This window comes from Sminthopsis crassicaudata, chromosome 5 (assembly GCF_048593235.1).
Source record: "Sminthopsis crassicaudata isolate SCR6 chromosome 5, ASM4859323v1, whole genome shotgun sequence".
NCBI classification, from domain to species: Eukaryota; Metazoa; Chordata; class Mammalia; order Dasyuromorphia; family Dasyuridae; genus Sminthopsis; species Sminthopsis crassicaudata.
In genome coordinates, this window is record NC_133621.1 from 194,376,262 (window position 1) to 194,402,345 (window position 26,084).

Consider the following 26,084-nt stretch of genomic DNA (forward strand, 5'->3'; position numbering starts at 1 on the left):
AGTCTGTTGTATTTTCTATATCTGTTCTATTTATCAGTAAAATTTATTTATATTTAATATATATTTAAAATATATTTATGGCAAAAAAATAACAATATTCTATTAAATTCATATACCATGACTTTTTTTAGCTACTTACCAATCAATTGACATATGTTTTATTTATATTTCCTCAATACCACAAAAAGTGTTATTCCAAATATTTTGGTATATTTGGAAACTTTCTTCTCATCAATGACTTCCCTGGAATTTCCCAAGAGGTTGGCATAATACATTAATCTCAACTAGGAAACAGGAGGTAATTTGTACTAGAAAGGAATAATAAGGAGGATAATTAAGGAAGAGAGACATTAGAACATGAAGAAAATTTAAAGAAAGGGAAAGTGGAAAGAAAACAGATTGTACCAAACATAGATCACTTATACTAAGAGCACTACTCTCTAATAACCCTCTTCTTTAGAAAGAGAAGGTGGGAAGCAAAGGTAGGAAAAAACATAAGAAATATGATGAAGAAAATATACAATAATTATAACTAAATTTTAGTAGAATGAACTTACTCATAAAATGAAAGGGGATATAAAAAAGGTTACCTCATTCAAATACCAAAATAGAAATCCATCAGAGCAAAGAAGAGATTATCAAAACCTGAAAACAAAAACATGTAATAAATAAAACTCAGAAGCAATATTTTTAGATGCTAAATATTAGATAATTCAATTCTTAAAAGAAACAAGAAAACTAAATTATAATTATCAAAGATAAAAATGGAGAGGTCACAATAAATGAAGAAGAAATAAAGAATATTCTTAGAAACTCTTCTGTGAAAACTTATGTAAATAAACCATAACCTAATTGAAATGGATGTTTAAATAAATATCCAAATTAACAGCACAAGAAATAGACTTTTTAAAGAACTCAACCTCAGAAAAAGAAGTTGAACAGTTTATAAATGAACTCTCAAAGAGAAGAAAAAATCAAGACTAATTTGATACTTAAGTGAAATCTATTAAATATCCAAAGAAAAAATAATTCTAATATTATATTAACTATTTAAAAATAGAAAAACTCCTCCCAAACACTATTCATGCAACAATTTTATCTTGATAACTAAAGCATGAGTAGTGAAAATTGTAGACACTATCCCTTGTAAATATCAACAGAGCACTTTTAAAGAAAATATTAGCAAAGTGATCACAGAAATAAAAAAGATTATATATTTTGACTAAGTTGGATTTATACTCAAAATTCAAGGTTGGTTCAATATTATGAAAGTTATTAACCTCACAAACTATATTAATAAGAAGACCAACACAATTTTTAACATCAATAGATACAGAAAAGCTTTTGACAAAATGTAATGCCCATTTCTATTAAAATACCGGAAAACATAGGTATACATGGTCCTTTTCTAAACATGATAAGTATTTTTTTTCTCTAAAATCAGGAGATAGCATTATATTTAAATGTCTTTCAGAGTCTATGCCAATAAAATCAGAGGAAAAGCAAGAATATCTATTATCACAATTATGTAATGCTATACATTCTATCTATAGTAATAAAACAAGAAAAGTAATTTGAGAGAATAAGAATAGGCAAAAAAAAAGAAACAAAATTACACTATTTTGCAACTGTTAATAATGTTTTTAGAGAATCGTAAAAGTCAAATAAAACTTGATTGAATCAATTAGTAACTTTAGCAAAGTTACAGAATATAAAATATATACAAATCATTAGCACTTTCATATTACCAATAAAATCCACCATGAAGAGATAGACAGGAAAATTCCACTTAATATTACTGTTGTTTGTCCTTCATTTTTGAAGAGAACCATGATATCAGAGATATGATACCATGACAGGTAAATGAATTGGATTTAAGTGAGGGAGGGCTGTGCTGTAGAATATATAAAATATTTGGAAGTCTATCTGCCAAGATACACCAAGGAACCATATGAATATAACCCAAAATATTATTTTTACAACTGAGGAAATTGAGGCAAATAAAGGTCTTTGAAGTAAAAAAGTGAAAGTAAAAAAAGATCTAGATAATTTAATATTAATTGTTCATGAATAAGCTAAATATATATGTATAGTATATATATATACATATATATACACATATATACATATGTATGTATGTGTGTATGAGTATGTATATCTATATAAATCTATATTTATATAGATATACAGACTATATTAAAAATTGACCAACTGTGATTCCAAATGACTGATGCTGATCTATGGTATTACTCACTTCCTAAAAGATCTGTTGGGTTTCAAGTACACAATGAGACATGTATTTTTGGCCAGTGGGTAAATATGTTTTACTTGACTTCACATATTTATTACAAGGTTTTTGTTTTGTTTTGTTTTGTTTTTCAAGATGAGGGAAAGTAAAAGGAGAAAAAATTCATTTTGGTTAATTAAAATTTTTTAAAGCTATGTGATTTCTAGCAAGTATTTCAATTCCTCTGATGCTCAGCTTCTTCATTTGTGAAAATTTTACTTCAATAATACAAAGTTTCAGGATTTCATTAGTGTTTATATTTCCTTTCACTAATGCAAATCACACCCTTCTCTCCTAAGCAGATGATGTTCAAGAATTTCTGGGTCTAAGAAAAAATTATTAATAGTTAGCTCTTTTTTGATAAGTTTCTACACTTACCTAGACTGGCCCCAGGATGATAAATACCTTATAGGATTTTCACTCTAACTTTCTACTTTGGTGGGAGTAGCTAGAACTTGGCTCTAATTCTAGATACTAGATTTGCAAGGATGGCAGGCTAGATACAGTGGTGGATAGAGCATTGATTAGAGTCAGGAAGACCTCAATTTAAATCCTATTCAGACACTTGCTATCTTTATGATCTTGAGAAGTAATTTGACCTTTATTTGCCTCAATTTCCTCAGCTGTAAAATGGGAGAAATGATAGAACCTATCTCAAAGGATGTTGTAAAGTTAAAATAATATTTGTAAAGCACTTACACAGTACTTGGCACATTCTTTGCACTATAGTATTGTCATTACTATAGCCACTAGCATAAGCATCAGCAGTTCTAGATCACCTTTGTGTCATTCCAAACATTGTAACAGGGCTTATTGCAAGCATCAATGAAATTAAAATATGTCCTCACTTCACTGGACTCTTGTGAGGTTCATATGATATCACTGACATGAAAGTCTTTTGAAATAATTGACAATATCAAAGAAATCGAGAGATCAGCATTTCAGTGAGTGACATCTCAATCATCTGAAGAATACTTACCCAGCTATCTCAATCTTTGGGACCACAGCCAAGAACAGAAATAAGCAGAGATGGTGTGAACCATTGAAATGAATGTCATAAAGCTATACTTCTGTCAAAAATAAAGCCATCAGTTAGAGTCCATTTTCTCTCAAAAACTCCAATGAGTTTGGTTGAGTTTTCTTATCTGAAATCTGATTAAAAACAGTAATCTATAAAGAGACGGTGGTGAGTTTAGAGGTAAGCAAAGCAAATTGACAGCTGACAGCCTGTCATAAAAAACAAGAACTCAACAAGCACAGCATCCTAGGGTCATTTGATCACTATAAATATAGAGTATATAGATATATAATTCAAATATCTATATATCAGTAGGTATAGATCCAACTACATAATCAAACTCAAATGAAAAAAAATGGCTATATCATGCCACATTTAATAAATTGGCCTTATGATCTAGTAAAAGTAGAGTTTTGAAATTAAATATAATAGGGGATTAATTAGCCTTATAAAATTAAAAGGCATGGATTATTGTTTAGAGGGACAACTGAAGTGCATCTTTTTGAAGGATGTGAACATGCCCAATGACATTCTACTGATTGGGGCTGCCTCCTGATGAGTGGTTGCATCAACTGTCCATTTCTGAGGTCTATAAAAGCAAAGTATAAGAGCCAATTCATTTCTTTTCTTCCTTTTCTTTTGCTCCTCAGGGTTTCCCCTTTCTTTTCCCTTGTGACTTTTTGGGAGTGCAGCAAAAGGATGGGAAAGAAAATGTTCTCCTTTGAGCAGTGACTTAAAGCATTAGGACATGGCAGTGGATGCTTGACTAATCAGCAACATCCCAAGGTAATTTAAACCATCCCGGATGATCTCTGAGTCTTAGAGAGACTATATTGAACCCCATAGGAAAGAGGGACTCATTGAAATAATGTTTATCCTGAAAAAAACTTCAAGTTCAGTTCTCTCATAAGGCTAATTGATAGGTTATTTGAATGCTTTATATTTCTTTGTCTATTCTTGGGCTCCAAAGACTCATTTCACTAGTGCTTGACTCTGATTGAGTCAAACACTTACTTCTTGGCAAAGATATTGGAGTGGTTTTCATTTCATTCTATAATTAATTTTATAGCTGAAAAAACTGAGGCAAACAGGATCAAGGACTTGTCTGGGATCACATAGCTAGTAAGTATCTGAGGCCAGATTTGAATTCAGGAAGATTATTTTTCCCAACTTCAGACCTAGTGCTCTATCCAGTGTAACTCCTAATTGCCCATAGTGATTTATTAGTGTTATATATTTTCTGTGTGCATAAAATTTGTCCCAAATCTGATCCACAAAATATACATTAAGTGTTTATGTGGGAGGTAGGAACCTGTTACCTATATTTAAGGAAATTTACACACTATACCCAAACTGTATTTTGGACATTTTCTTAAACTTTAAATAGGGATAATGAGCTAAAGGCTCAAAGAATTGGACCCCATGTATGAAAAGCTCAGACTTCTTCAGGGAATCTAAACAAAACTATTTTAAAATTTCCTTATGTGCTGTGTCGATTAATTATACACTATACTAGTTAAAGTGAAATCAACCCCAGAGTGCAGGGGGTGGTTCAGAAACTGTTACCACATGAGTATTTCCTGTCCTTGCACCCCAAATCTAAAATTATCAGAGATGAACTAGTGTTACCTAGGAGTAGCAGAAGAAAGGGACAAATAATTATTGTCAAAGACTGAAAATTTCCAAATAACCAAAATAATAGGGACAGATAATATTTAATGTTATTAAATAAATGCTTATTAACCTGCTTTATAATTATACCATCTACATTTCCAACTATATCCTTCATCCAATCCCCTCCCAAAGAATCACCCTTTAAAATAAGAGTTTTTTAAAAAGTGTAGGGAGAAAAAAACAACTACTTCAGTAAAATTAACCAACATAGTAAATAATTCTCACATTAAATGCAATATGTCAATCCTGTGATACCCCATTTCTACAAAGAAATTTGGAGATAGGTGAGTACCTCCTTTTCTTCTTTCAAATTTGCAGTCAAGCTTGGACATTATAATTTTACAGTATTTAATTTTGATTATTTTGTTGCTAAGTCTATTATTTTCTTGGGTCTCTTTATATCATTTTACTTCAGTTCATAAATGTATTTCTATGCTTCTCTGAACACATCATTTTTAAAACACAGGAATATTCCATTGCCTTCATATATCACAACTTGTTTTACCCATTTGCCTACTTTGTTTTCTTTTCTTCCCTACCTCCCATAAAAAAGCATTGCTATAAATATTTTGATCTATCTAGGGCTTTTTTTTTTTTTTTAATCACTGACCTCTTTGGAGATTTGTACCTAATAGAAGAATCCCTTGTAGAAGAATATGGACATTGACAAATAGTATTTTAAAATCCATTTCTTGTTATTTGGGTCAAAATCTCTCTGAGAAACTATGAGCAGCTCTTGGAGGAAAGGGAACAGAAATATAGTCTGGACTTGTCCTCATTAATTTATATCTCATACATAGGTCACTGTCATAATTGTGAAGCCAAGTTCATATACATTGCTCATAAAAAGCTCTCAGTGCTTTATTTCCAAATCTGATACAAAACGTTTACATTCAACAAAAAAAATACCCCTCACAAACCCCAAACAGAAAACTCCTTGAATTGAATCCTGTCTGCTGCTTTTCTTTAAGAAGTAGCTAGCTAGGTGGTACAAGTTTGGGAGTTCAGAAGACCTGAGTTCAAATCTAGCCTTAGATATTTCTTAGCTATGCTACCCTGAACAAGATACTTAAAAGCTGTTTGTCTCAGAAAGTTGTTATAAGGGGGAAAGCATTTGTAAAGCACGTAGGACAATACTTGGCACACAGCATAAGTTATATAAATGCTTCTTTTATCCACATCCTGCTGCTACCACCTGAGGAGATTCCAGGAGGGATTCTTCTTGCTCTGCTTCAGTGATATCTTTTTTTCCTGTAATGGAAAAGTTTTCTTAAGTAGACTATTTTCACTAAACTGTAAGTGATAAATTGGCAAAGGAAAGAGAAAGGGAGATAATCTGTATACAGATAAATGAGTAGAAGTTTTAGAACATAGGGTCTCTGCAGTCTATTCTAGCCCAAATCGGAGGATTTATTAATTGATTTTTATTAATATCTAAGTATGTAATTCCATTACAGAGTACTGTGTGAAGACTAGGTCAGCTAGAGTCTAAATCACTCCTGGATTTTGCCAAAAAAACCTCCTGGATGACACTGGCATGCTATGGTCCATGAGGTCATAAAGAATCATTCATGACTAAACAACTGTATATGTGTGTATGTGTGTGTGTGTATCCATGTATCTATAGAGACACATGTTTCTATGTATAGATATATAACAAATAAAATACATACATGTATATATGTACATGTATATACATATGCATGTACCTGTGTAAATATATTATATACATTTGTATGCTTAAGTTCATGTATATTTTTTACATTGTATATTTAAAAAATATTACTTATATAATATATAAAACAAATAATACACAAAAGATTCTGTTATACTCAATAAGGCTAATTTAAGAAGTCAGGAAAGTGTATAATATATTTTTGAAAAATGCCTACCAAAATTTATTTTTAAAAATTATCACTTAAAAAGGGTAAATTTTTGGTACTTCTGGGAAATTCACCTCCAGGAAACTCTTAAACCCCCAACAGTACCAGATAAGTGGGATATGATTATATGACTAGTGCTTCAAAAAGATTTTAATTCCTCTAGACTACAGAGGTAGCAGTTAATGTATTGTTGTAATAGTGAAGATACTTGTGTTCTAGTCCTATGAAAAAAATTTTGTATAGTAACAGGCTATATGAAAGATGGTTTAAAAAACTGGACATATTCAATCTAGCAAAGAGAAACTTGAGGTGTGTGGGGAGAGGTGATCAATGTTTTCAAATATCTGAAGAGTCTGAAGAGAATACAGAGAAAAGTTTAGAAGTGATTCACTTGACTGTAGAGGACCATTGGGTAGAATATACAGGGAACAATTTTTAGCTCAGTGTAAGGAAAAACTTCCTAATAGCTGAATATGACATGAACTGTTTTCAGGAGATAGCAAGTACTCTTAAAGAGAACTTAAGTTCTTAAAACTTGACTTAAAGCAGAGGCTGGATGACTATTTCTTTGGGTTATTGTAAAAGGGATTTCTATTCAGTTTGGAGTTGGGCTAGAAGATATGCTCTTAGGTTTCCTCTAGCTTTAAAATTCTATCATTCTGTGAAGGATGAAGTACTTGACTCACTACCATGAATAAAGTCAAGCCTCAGAAGAACAGATTTAGTATAAAATTAGAAAGGAACGTTCAGATCCTCAATTGCTTATAAATTCACATTGGAGGTCATGGAGATCAAATGATTTAAAATGTATTTCTGCTATATTCTTCCCTTGGTAGTTCAATGTATTAAGAAGCCAAATGTCTTTAGGACTTCAAACAACTACCATCTGGGAGGATGAGGCTAAGGTTGGTCGATCCATTAGACAAATGAGATTAACATAAGCACAGAGTGATAAAAGGATTTTAGTCCAAGGCCACCAAATGAGTCAGTGGTTGACCTTGGAATTGTAGCCTATATTGACAGAGGGAAGAAATCTAATGATAGGGGTGGAGAGGTCGGCTAATGGTAATTCAAATGTTTGAATGCTGCATCTGATCCTTGACTCATTTGATAAGCAGTTGGGACTTCTTTTCTTCTCTCATTTTTAATTAACTGTTATTAATTCATTTTCATCAGTCAATGAACAATTATTAAGTACCTACTACCTAAGCATTGTGCTAAGTATTGATTGTACAAAAAAGAGGCAAAAGATTGTCCTTACCATCAAGGAGTTTGCCATCTAATGCAATTTTCTGTTTTTAGGACAAAAATAGTTTTTTTCTCTTTCAAAATCTTCTTACTATGGATCAAAATGCAAATAGAGTTCCCCTGCAAACCCTTTTGGATTTTGTGCAAGGATACAGAGTTAAATGAAGTCTAGTGGCAGTGCAGAGTCCCCTGTAAAGGAATTTACAGACCCGAAAACCTAGATTGATAAAGGTTTATTATGGGGTTTGGAAGTAAAGTTAAAGTCTAATTAGTAAAAGGTGAAGGTAGAGATAAAAGGCCATGGGAAATAGGATTCCAGTGGACAGAGATCCTTGGCATGCCAGGTATAAGGCTGCCTTGTTAGGAACCTCTGCAAAGAGAGAGCTCCAGGTTGGCTCTTTTATAATGAGAGATTTAGCCAAAGAGGTCTGTGGGTGGTGTCCCAAATTGGCTCAGATCTGGGTGGGGGTTGTGAGAGACCAGATCTCCTATTATAATTCAAAAGAGTGCTTTTGACAGCATTTGTGAATCAAAGGTCTAGCTTCTTGAATTGATAATGCATCAGCTAGGAGGGGCTGGGAATGAGAAAGGAATAAATTTGAAAGGATTAGTTTCCTAAAGGGAGCACAACCCACGTCATTCCCTGAAAGGATTAGTTTCTTAAAGGGAGCACAACCCACATCAATAGTGTCTTTCTTCTCATCCCCATACCTTGTCTCATGGATCTTTCTCCTTCTTGTAGCTAACTAACTTTTTCACAGTGTTTTTTAAGATTCTTTTTAAGTTTTCCTTAAAAGTGTTCCTTTTAAGATTCAGCTTGCCAGCTAAGAGCATATTCCACTCTCACAGGACATTCCTTTTCTCCCAGTTGTGAGTTCCACTAAGGAATTTGTCTTTTCCATCATTAATTGTTAAAACACCTTTCCTTGCTAACTATATGCTCTCCCAATCCTATTTCATTTTTACCATTCCTTATGTCTATTGTCTCTATTTTGTCTATAGTCTCTTCTCCTCAGTAAACCTACCTTTTGCCAAAGAGATTAACCACTGTGAACTCTTTACATGATGAAACCCCAACTTTTGGCACCTATATTAGTCTCAATATTTGGTACTAACCCCCAAATACTTCATTTGAAACTGATGAGGGCTGAGGGTACAGAAGAAGAGGTCAGGCAAGAATGAGTGAGTTCGGGGAAGGAATTTCGCTAAATGCAAAGGCTATGGTAAAAAGCTTTATTGTTAAAGAAACACCAAGAGGGACGGACTCTCTTGGTGGGCATATCATTCTCAAGAGAGAAGTGATCTCCAAAGAGACATTTTCTGAAGACCCATTTTATACACTAGTCTAAGGGAAGTCTGGAGTGGATGTAGAATCTTGCCTGGAGTTGTGACTTTGTCCAAGAGAGCTTATCTTGCTCCAGAGGATGCAAGACCATTTGGGTTTGTAGATCAAAGGAGACATTTTGTTGGTGATTTACATAATTTTACAAGGATGACTCAGAGCAAGCAGAATTACTCTTATGAATAGCATCAATCATTACTTGTTTTTTATGATAAAATGTTCATTTGGGTGGCTTTCAAGCATAAATGTAAATCTACAAAGGCATACAAGTTAACTAAGACAATGAAACAATTGAATTTATTAACATGCAATAAACTTTACAGTTTTTATGTCTTTAAAAAATTTATAATATAATATGTCCTCCTTTTAAATCATTTGTTTTACATCAGTTGACACTGATTTAATAAGATTTTGACATTTATTCTTTAATTTTTCATTGTGAAACTGCAATTTTTATCACATTGGATAATTAGCATATCTTTAACAAATAGTCCATTTTCCCAAGGCTTTCTCCCTTTTTAACCTTATTCTCTCCTTCCCTTCCCAGTTACATTTCCAAATCTACCTCCCCTCTTGCCCACCTACTTTATTTATTAGGTTTTTTTTTTCTTCTGCCCCTTTTTCTAAGGATTTCTCTATCTCATTCTCATCACTGTTCCTTTTATACCTGTTTTGAATTTTTATTTCTCTATAGTCTATGATGGGGTAGAGAGTTTAGCTTGACTCTTCCTCTACAGGGCCACCAAATTATGAGGTACAAGGGTGCTATGCCCCAAAATATGTTGGGGTTTTAGACTAGTGTTATGAGGGAGGTGTCTCAAAAGAATTTGTAGGCTTAGACTATCTCCAAATCAAGAGGTAAAGATTTTATTACACTGTTGATTGTGGATTAATTTACAAAAATAGATTAACTTACAAAAGGGGAGATGCTGTAACAAGGGGAAAGACATTAAGGCAGACTAAAGAATTAGTCATTATAATGCTTAGTAGGGGGTTAACCCTAAAAGGAGTTAGCCATTGTGATGTTTAGTAAGCAGGCTAAAAGAATTAGGAAAAGAAACATTGGGCTATACCTCAACTTGGCCTTCTAATTCAATACCATAACTGGGGAGTCATGATAATTTGTCAATGAAAGGAATGACAAGGAACAAGAAGCTCATTTAAGAAGTGTTCCTCCCCGCTAGCCTCAGGACTAACTTGGACAGTAATTCAAGCCATCTCTTATCTATACCCCTATGGCCCACATAAACACTAGGTTACAACCAGGGACATGGTCTTTTGCTAGGGTCTTATTCATCCCATCAGTCTATATGCTTAGTTATTCATTTTAACCTGTGTTCCTTTAAAATTACTTTTATTTACATTTTTTGGTTAATTTTTGGTTCTAAGTTCTCTCTCTTATCCCCACCCCAATTAAGAAACCCCATATAAAGTTATACAAAACATTTCCAATCTCTTTGTGTTCCTCATGGAACTGAGGCTTCTTAAGTCAGTTTTAACTGGCATCCTTGTAATTCCTCAAACAAGACACTCCTTTCTCATTTTGGCATTTTCATTGGCTGTCCCTCATTCTTGGAAAGCTTTCCTCATCTCTGCTTCCTGATTCCTTAGCTTCCTTCAAGTCCTAGAAGAAATTCCAAAAGGTTGGGGGTGACAGACTGGTGTCTCAAGGTGTCTCAAAAGAATGTGAAGGCTTGAATCCATCTCTAAGTCAAGGGACAAAGTATATTGTAATTGTAACACCAATTGAAGTGGGCTAAGTTCCAAAAGAATTCAGCAAAGAACTGATGAGAGTTAGGAAAGGGGGATCTCCTTTTGGATGGGTGCAAGGATAGTCCAGTGACGGCGCAGAGTACCCTGTAAAGGAATTTACAGGCCCGAAAACCTAGATTGATAAAAAAAGGTTTATTTGGGGTTTGGAAGTAAGGGTAAAGGTAGAAAGACACCAGGGCTAGAGGGGGTCACCGGGTGGACAGGAACCCTTGCATGGCTGGAAGGATACCATGTTTTTTTGTTTGTTTGTTTGTTTGTTTGTTTTTGCGGGGGGGGGGGGGCTCCTGCAAAGACACTGGGCCCCAGAGCTCCCTTTTTATAATCTTGAAGGTGGGTAGAGTCCCAGGCTCCTGGTGGGTTTTCAGCCAGGGTCAGCATTGAATAGAATTCAATGACTTTTCAGATAAGGAAGAAACTGTGGGGGTTGGGAAAACCCAAGTTAGCTCAGATCTGGTGGGGGCTGGGGAAAGCCCGGATATCATTGGAATTCAAAAGGGTGCTTTGTGACCAGGATTTGTGAATCAAAGGTCAGCCATGGGTGTTGGGGGATCAGAAAGGAATCTTAAAGGGACCTCAAAGCCCATCAGGATCAAGAAGATAATTTTATATGAAAAAGACAAAGATATCAGGTGCTTCATGTCACTGATATGCTAATTTTATGGCCCAGAGGTAGAATTGAGGAATGGTCTCAAAAATTCAGTTATCACTGATGAGCAGATCATGTATCTGACAGTCACCAATGTTTGTTGTCAGAAACATTGTTAGAACAAAAGCACTCTAAGATCAGGGGGGACCACCTTACTGCTGTTTCCTTCTATACTCCTTCAATAGCAAAGAATTGAAAATTAGAAGATTGTCTGTTAATTGGGGAACAGCTGAACAAGTTGTTGCAGATGCTCATGATGGAATACTATTGTGTTAAGAAATGATTCCAGAAAAACTTGGAAAGATTTACATGAACTGATTCAAAGTGAGGCAAACAGAACCAGAATAATAATAGCAGTAATAACAATATTATGTAATGATCAACTGTGAATAACTTAGCTAATCAGAGCAATAGAGTGATCTAAAACAATTCTGAAGGACTAATGATGAAACATGCTATTTACCTCCAGAGAAAGAACTGTTAGTATCTAAATACAGACTAAAACAGATTATTTTTCATTTTCTTTATTTTTGTGTGATTTTTTTTGGTTCTGTTTGGTTTTTTTGTTTGTTTGTTTGTTTTACAATGCTACTATTATGTAGATATATTTTGCACGATGACATTTGTAAAACCTATATCAAATTGCTTACTGTCTCAGGGAGGGAAGAAGGAAGGAAGGAAGGAAGGAAGGAAGGAAGGAAGGAAGGAAGGAAGGAAGGAAGGAAGGAAGGAAGGAAGGAAGGAAGGAAGGAAGGAAGGAAGGAAGGAAGGAAGGAAGGAAGGAAGGAAGGAAGGAAGGAAGGAAGGAAGGAAGGAAGGAAGGAAGGAAGAGAGAATTTGGAACTCAAAAATTAAGAAAAAGACAAATTTTAAAAATTGTTTTTACATTTAAGTGAGAGAAAATATAAAATATCATTTAACAAAACAAGAAACACATCTAAGAAGCAAAGATATAAAAAAGGTGGAAAGGTTAGAATAAATTTTGCTAAATATCAATTGAATTCAAAAGAGCAAGAGTTGCAATTATGTTACCAAGCAAAGCAAAAAGGGAAATTTGTAACATAGAGATAAACAAAAACAGGGTGGAACTATTTTATTTGCACTTTCTATCTTATTTTAATAATAGCTAATTGTTTTTTCCTTCACCATATTTACTTCTTGTCTTTTTTTTCAAACCAGAAATGGTCCCTTTCTCATCTTGTTCAGGTTACATGGACCAGGTAAGTATAGGCAGCAATTATTAGTCTCTCAATGGATAAACTTGCTGCCTCCAGCTGCATTTCAGAATTTGTCCTTTTGGGAATTGTCATAATTATGAAACTAGTATATTGGGGAAAAAGAGAAGTGAAAATTCTGGGGGACATAAAGGATCAAAAAATATGAATATTTCATTTATTTTTTTATTAAGAAACTACTATGTATAGAATATTGTGTGAGTTATTGGAGATGCTACAAAGTTTTATTACATATTCTCTGGCTTCATAGATTTAATAAGTGATATAATATATAAGTAGAATGAAGTTTTTGCCGATCGAGGTTATATGTGTCCACATGGGTCGAAGAGACATAAAAAGAGATCTCCTCTAGCATCTATTCCTCCCTCCCTTCTTTAAGGGATCTTTAATTCTTTCCAGGATGGGGCCAGATGTCAGCAACTCTACTTTCCTTAAAGAAAGAGGGTATTGGGTTAGAATTATCTTTCTTCTCCCTTAAATGTTATTAATCTAGGGATAGTAATTTTAGATTCAAGCTACATTCCTATTCACAATTGTCCATGGAAAATGAGGATTCAGTACTTGACCACTTCCCACCAGATGCCAATTCCACAATGAGCATGCCTTGCAAGTAAATAAAAGCATTTCTCCAAGTATAGAAAACTAGAAATTAGAGAAACTATACATAAGAGCACATACACCAGACAAATACAGAGTGAAGGAATTCTCCTATTGGGAATGAAATAACTCAACTCAGCAAGAAGGAGTCCCAGACCTAACCAAAGGAGAAATTCCCCAAAGTCTCTAAGATAATAAGCCGAGAACTGTGAGATGACAGAGCTTCATAACTTCTCCACAACTGGGTTTCTTTCCATAGTTTCTCTTTCTCTTTTGTAACCTGAAGAAAGATTGAATGGCACATCTCTCCTAATTCTAAAAGCTGTCTTTCTTCTCCAGATCTCACCAGCTCTGTCTCTCACATAAGACATATGATTAATAAATCTCCACCAACAGGGAGAGAGTACCATACAACTGGCCCAACATACCAAGGGCTATAAAAAGAAACACAGATAAGCTATGAGCCTTAAGCCAGCTGCCTGACCTAAGTATCAGTTTTCTGTTTCTGTAAAATATAGGGATCATTTTTAAATCGGTGAACGATATGTGTAGTATATATGACGAATGCTTTCTTGAGTATGTACAGACAAAATAGTACATCAAATTAGAGAAAGCTACTACTTTCTGGGAAGGTTTGAAGATAGAGGCGGCATTTGAGATGAGATTTTAACAATAGACAGGAATTTGAGAAGCAATGAGAAAAAGAAAAAACATATCTGTTATATGACTCTACCAATAAGCATTTATTCAGAACTTACTATGTAATAGGTACTGTGCCAGATGCTAGGGATATAAGAACAAAGAATAAAATAATCTCTATTCAAAATAAGAAATCACGGGAGTTGATTGAATAGAAGAGTCATGTGATTTGAACTTAAGGAAAATTACTTAAGCAGCAGTATGTAGGATGAACTAGAACAGGGAGGAATGAAGCAGGGAGACCAATTAGGAAGCTATTGCAATAATTTAGGTCAATGGTTTCCAATGTTTTTTGCTCCTTGGACCTCTTTCAACAACAACCAAAACAAGAAATATTTTGTGAACCTCCAGGGTAATTTAATATACTTCTCATAATATTCTTTTAGATTTATTCATTAAGTGTTTACAGTAACTATAATAACTTTTGCCGCAAAATGATCTAAATTAAAATTTACATTATGTAATTATCATTACAAAATGTAAAATTTTATTCTACTTACAATTATGAAAACTATATAATTATAAAACTCTAATCATAACATAATTTTGAATATTTTATGTGGGACAATTCTGTAAGAATTAAAAAGAAGTAATCATGATTATATGCTTGCTTATTTGCAAGATTTCATTTTAAATTTCCTTATTTTACTAATTTTTTAAATAAATAACTTTTTAATGAAGTAAGTTGCAACATGGAGGAATATATAAACTTAATTTTTATGCTGTAACTTTTTATTTGAGTAAAGTTTCCAATATTTGGCTCAACAGCAGACAATATAATCTTAAATCTGGTTCTACACCAAGCTTATTTCTATATTTTGATTTAAAACAAAAATAAAATGAAATACATGAATTACAGGAAGAGTTTATGTAATAGAGAAGGCAATGAAGGAATGGGAAGGGATAAATATTAATACTTGAACCTGACTCTTATTTTAACTGGTTCAAGGAGGAAAGAATAAACATAGACAGTTGAGTACTGACATTCATCCTACCAAACAGGGAAATGAGAAAAAAGGGAAATGAAAGGAGAGAAGGCAGGGGGAGGCATGAAAAGGGGAGTAGTCTAAGGGAGATACTGGTCAGGAGCAAAACAGACTCTTAAAGAAGTGATAGGTTGAAAAAGAAGAAGAGAAGTATAAAAGAATAGGATAGAGGAAAATACAATTAGAAATTTTAATTACAAATGTGAATGAGATGAACTTATCCATTAAACAGAAGATAGAATGATTTAGAAAGCAGAGCCCAATGATATATATATTGTTTACAAGAAACACACTTGAAGTAAAATTATTATATTGATAATGTATTCATAGAAGCAAAATTGATTTTTACTTCAGCTGAAGTAGAGAATTTAGGGGTGGTGATTATGATCTCAGACAAAGCAAAAGCAAAAATAGACTCAATTAAAAGAGATAAACAGGGAACATTTTACTAAAAAAAAAAAAAAAAAAAAAAAAAAAAGGAACATAGAACATAGAACATAAAAAAGAACATAATGGACATATGCACCCCTAATAAAATAGCACCTAAATTCTCAAGTTAAATTGAAAAGTTAAATGAACTATAGGAGGACTGATATTAAACTATAATAGTAGGAGATTTCAGTTTATTCCTCTCAGAACTAGATAAACTTAATCACAAAATAAACAAAAAGTTAAGGAGATAAATAGAATTTTAGAAAATTAGATGTGATAGATCTCTGGAGCATATTGAATGGGAATAGAAAGGAATATAACTAACTATCCCCATGGCACCTTCACAAAAATTGACCATTGATAGGATATTAAAAACCTCACAAGCAAATGCAGAAAAGGAAAATTATTAAATGCATATTTTGGGGTCTTTGAGGCATAGATTAAAAAATAATTTGAAACTAAATTTAATCCTAAAGAATGAGAGGTCAAATAAAAAAATCATAAAAATTATTGATAATTTCTTTAAAATAATGACAACAGTGAGATAACATATGAAAATTTGTGGAATATAACCAAAACAGTACTTAGGAGAAATTTTAAATTTCTCAACTTAATAAAAGAGGGGAAAAAAAAACCACATCAACAAATCAAGCATGCAACTAAAAATAGAAAGAAAGAAAGAAAGAAAACATTGAAAGAGAAACCCTCAAAACCAAAGGAGAGGTTAACAAAATTGAGGGGGGGGGTTGGTTTGTTTATTTGTTTTAGGCCTTGAATAAAAGTAAACTGGGGCTGGATTTAAGAAGAAAAAAGAAAAACTAATAAACTAGATAAGCCATTGCCTAATTTGTTTTTTAAAAAGAAAGAAAAAAATCAAAATACTGATGTCAAAAATGTAAAAGGTGAATTACAACCAATGAAGATGTAATAAAAACAATTACTAGTAACTATTTTATCCAAGTACATACCTCAAAAAATTGACTATCTGGATGAAAAGGATGAATAACAGTACAGGATATTTAAATAAATCTATGCTATAAAAAGAAATTGAATAATCCATAAATTAAATCCCCCTCCCTCAAAAGAAAACAACAGATTTAGATGAATTTCCAAGCAAATTTTACAAGCATTTAAAAAATAATTTCAATACCATGTAAACACTATTTAAAAATTGGTAAAGGAGTTCTACTAAATTCTTGCTATTATGCAATTATGGTCTTAACACCCAAACCAAGAAGAGTCAAAACAGAGGTGTTAAAAAAAACTATAGATCAATTTCCCTAATGAATATTAATGCAAACATTTACATAACATACTACTAAGGAGATTATAATAATATATCACAAAGATCACACACTGACCAGGCTGGATTTAATACCAATAATTCAGGGCTAGTTCAGTGTTAGGAAAAACAACAAAAATCTTGCAATTACTTCAGTAGAGGCAGAAAAGGCTTTTGACAAAATTAATTCCTATTAAAAACACTAAAAAGAACAGGAATAAATGGAACTTTTCTTAAAGAGCTAAATATTATCAGCATAAAACCGAAAATAAACATTATCTGTAATGGGATAAGCTAGAAACTTTTCTGATAAGATCAAAGGTGAAGTAAAGAAGCTCATTATCACCATTACAATTCATTATTTTATTAGAAATGCTAGCTATAGCTATAAGCAAGAAAAAGAAATTGAAAGAATAATATAGGCAATGAAAAAAGAAAATCATCACATTTTGCAAATGATATGATCATTAAAATCTAAAATTTTAATTGAAACAATAACTTCAACAAAGTTGTAGAATACGAAATAAATCCACACAAATCATCAGCATTTCTATGCATTTCAAAAAAACTAGGAAGAGATTTAAAGAGAAATTCCATTAAAAAAAACAACTACAAGTCTCTACAAAATATCTAACAAGTGAAAGAAAATTACCTGAGAATTTCATAAGTTCTTTTGCTGAGAGACAGAAATTATTTATTTATTTATTTGTTTGTTTGTTTTTAAATTTGTAACCATCTCAAAAAATTTGAAAATGAGTAAATAGATGCCCACCAATTGGGGAATGGCTGAATAAGTTATGGTATGTGAAATGAATGAAATATTATTATTTTATAATATAAAATGATGGACAGGCTGATCTTAGAAAGGCCTGGAAAGATTTACATGAACAGATGCTGAGTGAAACAAGTAGAACCAGAAATATAGTGTACATAGTAACAGCAAGATTATGTGATGATTAACTATGAAACATCTGCTTCTCATCAATTTAGTGATCCAATGCAATCCCACTAAACTTTGGACAGAAAATTCCATCTATAGAGAACTATAAAGATGGAATATAAATCAATACATGCTATGGTCACTTTGTTCTTCTGTTTGTCTTTTTCTCCCATGATTTTTCCCTTTTATTCTGATTATTCTCTCTCAACATGATTCATAAAAAATGGTTATTTTAAAAATTAATGTACATGTATAACCAGAAAAAAGAAAACAATAAAAAAAAAAGAAAAAGGGAAAAACAAAGTGAAAGAAACTAGTTAGTTAGTGAGCTAGTGGTAGAAATGATAAAAATGAATAACTAGTTATGATATATAAAATATTTAGTTTACTATTACCAACATATTAATGTATTTAAAATTCAATTACATCTGTTACTTGATTTTTAACAATGCTTATATGTAAATTAACCTTTGTAATAAAAGAATTCCTTCTGATTTCTTCTCTTCTATCACTAGCTCACTAACTAGCTAGTTTCTTTCACAAAAACTCTACTGAATAATGGACCAGTGTTGCCAACCGTTCATTTGAAAACCCTCCAGATAGAAGCATAGCAACAGAAGTGAAAGATAAGTTCAAATTGGAAAAAAGCATTAAAATCTGAAATGAGAGGCAATATAAAGTTTATTTTTGTAGAATATTTGTGATGATCCATGATGGTATCAAAATAACTTATAAATGTGCATGCCCAGAAATTATGACTTTCAAATAGCCAAATAGTACAAACAAAAATGTGTGTTTTAAGAATAGAAACATATAATGGTTAAAACTGATGGGGGTTGAGGTCCCTTTAAGATTCCTTTCTGATTCCCTAACCCCCATGGCTGACCTTTGGTTCATAAATCCTGGTCAAAAAACACCCTTTTGAATATCCTGGCCCAGCCCCCACAGGACCTGAGCTGGCTTAGGTTTTCTCAACCCCCACTATCTGCTCAGGTTTCCCCAACCCCCCACAAACAGTTTCTTCCTTATCTGAAAAGCCTGCCAAGAACTTGGGGCACTGCCCACAAGCCCCTTTTAAGTATAAAAGAGCCAAGCTGGAGCTCTCTCCTTACAGGAGGAGCCCTTCCCCTCAAACATGGTATTCTTACGGCCATGTAAGGGTTCCTGCCCACCCAGCGGCCACCTTTGGTCCTGGCATCTTTCTAACTGAGCTTTACTTTCAAATTTCTACAATAAACCTTTTATCAATCTGGGTTTTCAGGCCTGTAAATTCATTTACAGGGAACACTGTGCCGTCATGGAACTATTTTAGTATCTTTGCGCCGACCAAAACGGGGTTCCCCCTTTCCTATCTCTCATCAAAACCACTTTCTTTGCTAACTTTTATGTGCTAATTCACATATTTAATAGCAGTCCTTTGTACCTAAGATGGCTTGTCATGGTTATTCCTTATCACAAACTGCTATTTTTATAGGATATTCTTTTTACAATCAATAATTCTCCCAAATCAATTTCATATTTACCACTCTGGTGCTTATTTTAACTCTTCAAGATCCTAGTATGTGTTCAGACACAGAGAGACTAACCCAGTTTGAGTAGAATACAGTGCTTACTGAAGGAAGAAAAGATTTGCTTAAGATTGAAAAAGCAAAATGGCACCAGATTCCAGAAGTTTTTAAAGGTCATTTGGGTTCATGCGGATCAAGTTCGGTCTTTAAACGTTCTTAAAGGTAGTGCATTTCAATTTTAGCCCCCACCCATAGGTGGTACTAGGTACTCCCTAGTAATATTTGAGTTTGACTTTTTTTCTACTTCTCTCCTAAGGAGGAAGTTTCCAGTCCTGGACAGTCCTGAGTAACAGGATTGTAACAATCCTGAGTGTGCATGTAAAGTATTTAGCAAAGTACTAAACACAAACACACACACACACACACAAACACACACACACACACACACAGCAAACACAAAGCAGCAGCAAAATAGATTGGAGGAGAAAGAGTCAGAAAAACAAGGTTGTAAAATGCAAAATAGTCACAACCCAAAATCCCAGCACAATTGTCTGAACAATTGCCTGGAGCTATGGCTGTTGGAGGCAGCATCCAACATTTGCATCCAGCCATTTTTGGGAAACTGATGAAATGCAGGAAAGGAGGGGGATAGGGGGCTGCTATTCTGGACCAGGTAGACCCTCACCTCAAGTCTGCTGGTGATTGGGGTCAGGAGAAGTCTCATTGTGGGGGAATGCAGAGGCAAGGGAGCTTGATTGATGACTACAGCTATGATTGGGTCTGATCTTGCATCATGTATCCTTGACAACTGAATCCTTACAAAGATAATTTTGTTTGTATTCAGTCAGATATTTTCATCCTCTCTCATATATGAAGTTATAATGTAGGTCTGTAGCTTCCTATCATACAAAGGCAACTGGGGATATGAGACCCAGCTGCTCCTGAGGAAGGGAAGAGAATAGAGATTTCTCCCTTTTTTTCTTCCCTAATCCTAAATACCAGTGAGAGCTGCTTTCAAAGAGAAAAAAACTGTTCTTTCCCAGCTCATCAGCCAGTATTTTTTGTCACCTACCACCCCTTCCAAACCCTCAATGGTACCTTCCAAATTAATCAATACCCAAGCCTTAGCAAAAGGCCAAAACTGAAGTTACCACAAGTGTCTAGTGAGTGTGCTCAACCCAACACTCCCACTATAGGGAGCTTGCCACCCTGATGTTAATAATTCACATCTCTATTATAGTTTATAGCTTTCCTTCCTCTTGAGGCAGGTAGAGAAAGTATTATTTGTCCCCATTTTCCAGCTCAAGAGCCCCAAAGTCAGAGAAATAAGTGGTTTGCCTTCAGGCACACAGCTAACTAGTGAGGGGCAAGTGTAAAGCTTAAGAAAGTCTAGCAATAAGTATACCAAACAAGTTCGGGAGTTAGTTAGTGCTCCCTCTGGGGTAGTGAGTAAAACTGGAATGGCTGATGTGTTTCTGGTCAAGTGGGAAAAGGATTATGAGGAGGTGTTCTGGGAGGGTGGGCTAATGTGCCTCAAGCACAGATTTCCTTAAGAAATGCCCTTGTTCCCATGAAACCAGCATGTCATGCTTAGGATTTTTAGGACCAACCGACACAGAAACACAGATAGAAAAAGAGACAGAGACAAAGAAAGAAAGAGACGGGGATGGGGAGTTGGGGTAGGAGGACAGACAGAGACAGAAGGAGAGAAAGAGACAGATAAAGACAGAGAGAGGGGGAAAGAGAGAGAGAGAGAGAGAGAGAGAGAGAGAGAGAGAGAGAGAGAGAGAGAGAGAGAGAGAGAGAGAGAGAGAGAGAGAGAGAGAAATAAGGGTGAAGTGAAGACAGAGACAGAAACACACAGACAGATACAGAAGAAAGACTGATACACAGAGAGAAAAAGACACAGAGAGACAATTAGAGAGGAAGAAAAAGAAACATACAGAGAGAGATAGGAAGGGAGGAAGAGACAGAGAGAAGGAAAAAGAAAAACAAACAGAAACAGACAGAGAAAGAAAAACAGAAAGAGATATAAGAAAAGAGGGAAGGAGAAAAAGATAGAGACATGGACAGAGAGACAGAGAAAGAGAAAGAGAGATACACAGACAGAAACATAGAAAGTGGGTAAGAGAGACAGAGAGGAAGAAAGAGACAGTGACAGACAGAGACAGAGAGAAAGAGACAGTAGATGGGAGATAGAAATAGTGGGGAAGAGACAGATGATATAATAGAACTATGTCTCCCGGATGGTTATGGAGGGTGGGCCACTTGGCCTGGGGAAATTCCTAAAAATGATCCCCACTTTCCTACCTGGTTCCCAGAGGAATCTCCCATTTCCCAATTGATCTGGGAATCACTTTGGTCTCAGAAACAATCACTACCCCCTTTATTGATTTAAAAAGTAGCCCCTAAACACTCCCTAGCCCCAAACCATAGAAAGTTAATAAAAGACAAGATTCTGTACCCAAACCTTTGCTAATTCCTATCAGGAACTGGCCCACCGGGTAGCTTCTCAGTGTAATAAACCCATTTTTTGCCAAAATATCTAGCCTGTGGATAGGGATTGTGAATTCTTTCACAAAAACTTGCAACATTGGCTTGGGGACCCCATCACTGTTAGGGTATCTCTTGCCCCTCATCTCTCAGCCCTCAATACAGAGACACACAGAGAGACAGAGACAAAAAGAGAAGAAAGAGAGGAGAAAGAAAGAAACAGAGAAAGACAGAAAGAGGCAGAATCACAGAGACAAAGGGTGAGGAAGAAAGAGAGACACACACATAGGGAGGGAGCAAGGGAGGGGAGAGACAGAGCCATAGAGAGTTGGGATAGGAAGAAAGAGAGACACAGAGAGAGATATAGAAATAGAAGAGAAAGAGAAACAGAGATAAAGACAAATAAACAGAGGGGAGAAGAGAGCCAGAGACACATAGAGAGGTGGGGGGAGGGGGAGGCAGACTTCTGAGACTAGGAGAATGACCTGTGGGTCTCTTACATAACTCTCACTCCTACCTCAGGAAGAGGAAAAGGCACAATACCAAAGGCCATGCTGTCCAGGACATGGACTTCATGAAGTAAGGGACCTTGAACAACCTTTCTAACAATATGAACTGCAAGTTATTTTTGTTCTGAAACACTAAGCAAACAACATTAGCTCTGAAAGTAATGCAAACCACATCTTGCCTATTTAAAGCAATAAAGTAACTGAACGAAATTACACAGGCAAAGAGGATCTTTTGTTTCCCAAACCATGAATCCTGGTTAAAAAGTACACACACACCACAAAGACAATTGATACCACTTTGCCTAAATCTACCTCAGTATGTTTCTTTAAAAGAAAAAAATTCTAAAAATAAGCTGCACCACAAATCACTTCTCCTTGATTCCTCCTTCAAATGCAAAGTCTTGCATTTATGTTTTGTGGAAATCTGTTATTTTCTGGGCATTTATCGTTACACTCCTTAGGATACTGGGGGAGAAACTATATTTTCTGAGCATGTCTACTGGGAGCCATAAACCAATCTTTAAATTTAGGATCTCATTTCTGGGAAAGAGCTTAGGAATTGATTCAATTAAATTTAACAAACATGATTTAACTACAATATTAAGCAAAGAGCCTGAGGAAGAGGAAAAGGTTAATTAAGACATTATCCTGCCTTCAGGTAGTCTATGTAGTCCTGCCCTCATGTAGTTTGCTGTCCAGTAAAGGGAATATGACTCATATTCATATAGATGCAATACAAAGTGATAATTGACATTAATTGACATTGATGTGCTAACTTCCCAGTTTATACAACCCTTTTTAGATATCATTTTTGTTTGTTTGTTTTGGAGGCAATAGGATTTAAGTATCTTGCTCAGGGTTACCTAGCTCAGGCTATTAAGTGTCTGAGGCCATGTTTGAAGATAGGCCCTCCTTTTTCCAGGGCTGGCGGTCTAACCATTGTACTACCTAGCTGCCCCTATTCGTTATCTTATATTTTATCTCTACAATCTTTAAAAGAGACAGTCTGACATAGCAAATAGAATATTGGACTATTGCATGAGACTTAAATGAGAAAATGCTAATAAAAACACTTTGTAAACCTTAAAATGTTTTATATGTATACATATAATAGATATATAATATATATAATAGATACTATATATAATGTTTTATTATAGATAATATTATCCCCATTTTATAGATAAGGAAGGTAAGACAATTAAACTACATGTTAATAAATGGCATAATTAAGAATCTAACTCAGATTTTATGACATCAGACTCACTGCTTGTTTCACTTTTAATATATGATATAGTTTATTAACTGCAAAGTTCTATGAGGAACTAAGAGGAAATAAACGGGTTTACCAACAGGGGAAATCTTTATGGAGGAAATGTTATTAGAGCTGAATTTTTAAAAATGATTAGAAGTCTGCATTATGGTATAAGAGAGTGAAGGGTATTCCAAGCATGGGAATATCATTAATAAAGGCACAGAGGTTGGAAAGTAAGGGGAATAGATCAAAGACCATCAAATACCCAACTGTAACTCTAATATTAATTCCATTTCTAATTCTAGTAGAGTTTGCCTAAACATAAAACACATAGAGGGTTGTTTTATCTACTGCACTGCCAGCTTCCTCTCTAGTGACCATGGATCATTAGTTACAAAATCACAAAATTTTGAAATTGAAAGAAAACTCAAAGACCATCCAGTCCATCCCATACTTAAAAAGAATTCCTACTGACATATCCCAAAAGTCGTGATTCATCCTCTGTTTGAAGACCTCAACTGAAAAAGAATTCACTAATGGGTTATCCTAAGACAGCATATTTCACTTTTGGCTAACTTTAATTGTTAAAAAAGTCTTGCATGCCATTAAACCAAAACTTCTTCTCTGCAACTTATACTTGTTGCTGCTGACTCTTCCCTCTGGACCACAAGAATAAATTGCTCTTCCATATGACACTTACTTAAAGACAACCATGATATCCACACTGAGTTTTTTTCTTGCAAAAATTTTAAAAAGCCTCAATTTCCTTAACTCACCCACCTGTAACACAGATTAAAAGAAATTCACTAAACTGATTGTCCTCTGAATGCTTGCTCTTCAACTTATCAATGTCCTTAAATTGTGAAGACCAGAGCTGAGCATTAGTATTCCAAATATGTATCCTCAGTGTAGTTAGATGGCACAGTAGATAAGACTATCAACCTTACACTCAGGAGGACTCATTCTCATGAATCCAAATTCTGACTCTGGCTCTTGATACTTCTGTGACTTTGTTCAAGTCACTTAATCCTGTGTGTCTCAGTTTCTTAGCTGTAAAATGAAGAAGGAAATACACTTCTGTATCAAGGAAATACACTTCTGTATCTTTGCCAAGAAAAATCCCAAAATGGGATCTTAAGGAGTTGGACATGACTGAAATAATGAGCAACAGCATCTCCTCATTCCAGAAAATTAAGCTTTTCTTCATGTGGTCCAAGATCACATTACTGGGGGGAAGGGGAAGATGGAGACAATCACATTAAACTGCTGATACATACTTATCTTGTAATATACATTCCTAGATCTTTTTCATAGAAACTGCTTTTTAACCATGTCATTCCCATCATGTACTTGTGAAGCTGATTTTTTAAGCTCAAATGAAGACTTCACATTTATCCCTATTGGACTTCAACTTAACAGATTCATCCTAGTGTTCTAGTTTATTGAGTTCCTTATAGATTCTGGTCCTTTCATGATTTTAGAGAGGGCTGGGGAGATTTACATGAACTGATGCTAAGTGAAATGAGTAGAATCAGGAGATCATTGTACACAGCAACAGCAAGATTATATAAGGGTCAATTCTGATGAATGTGGCTCTTTTTTAACAATGAGATGATTCAGGCCAGTTCCAATAGATCTGTGATGGAGAAAGCCATCTACACTCAGAGAGAGGGCTGTGGGAATTGAATGTGGATCACAATATAGCATTTTCACTCTTTTTGTTGTGAGTTGCTTGAATTTTATTTTCTTTCTTATTTTTTTACTTTTTGAAGTGATTTTTTCTTGTGCAGCAAGATAATTATACAAATATGTATGTCTAGGATTTAACATATAATTTTACCATATATTGGATTACATACCATCTAGGGGAGGGAATGGGGGGAAGAAGAGGGAAATGGGAGCATGAGGTTGAAAAATTATTCTTGCATATGTTTTGAAAATAAAAACTTCAATCAAAAAAAAATTTTTTTAAGATGCTGGTCCTTTCATCCAGAGAATTAGCTAGTCTTCCCAGATTTGTTTCATCTTTAGATTTGCCAAGCATCCATGCCTCTATCTAAGTCCCTGACAAAAATGTCAAACAGTATAAGACCACCTAAGATCTTCCGGTATTGTATTGGAAGCCTCTTAAATGCCTTTGAGTCTGGCCATTCAAATAATTCCAAATCCATGTAAGTATTATCCACTACTCCACAAATTCCCATCTTTTCCAATAGAATAGTATGAAACACTTTACCAAAATGTTTTAATAAAGCATAGGCAAATCACATCTAAAAC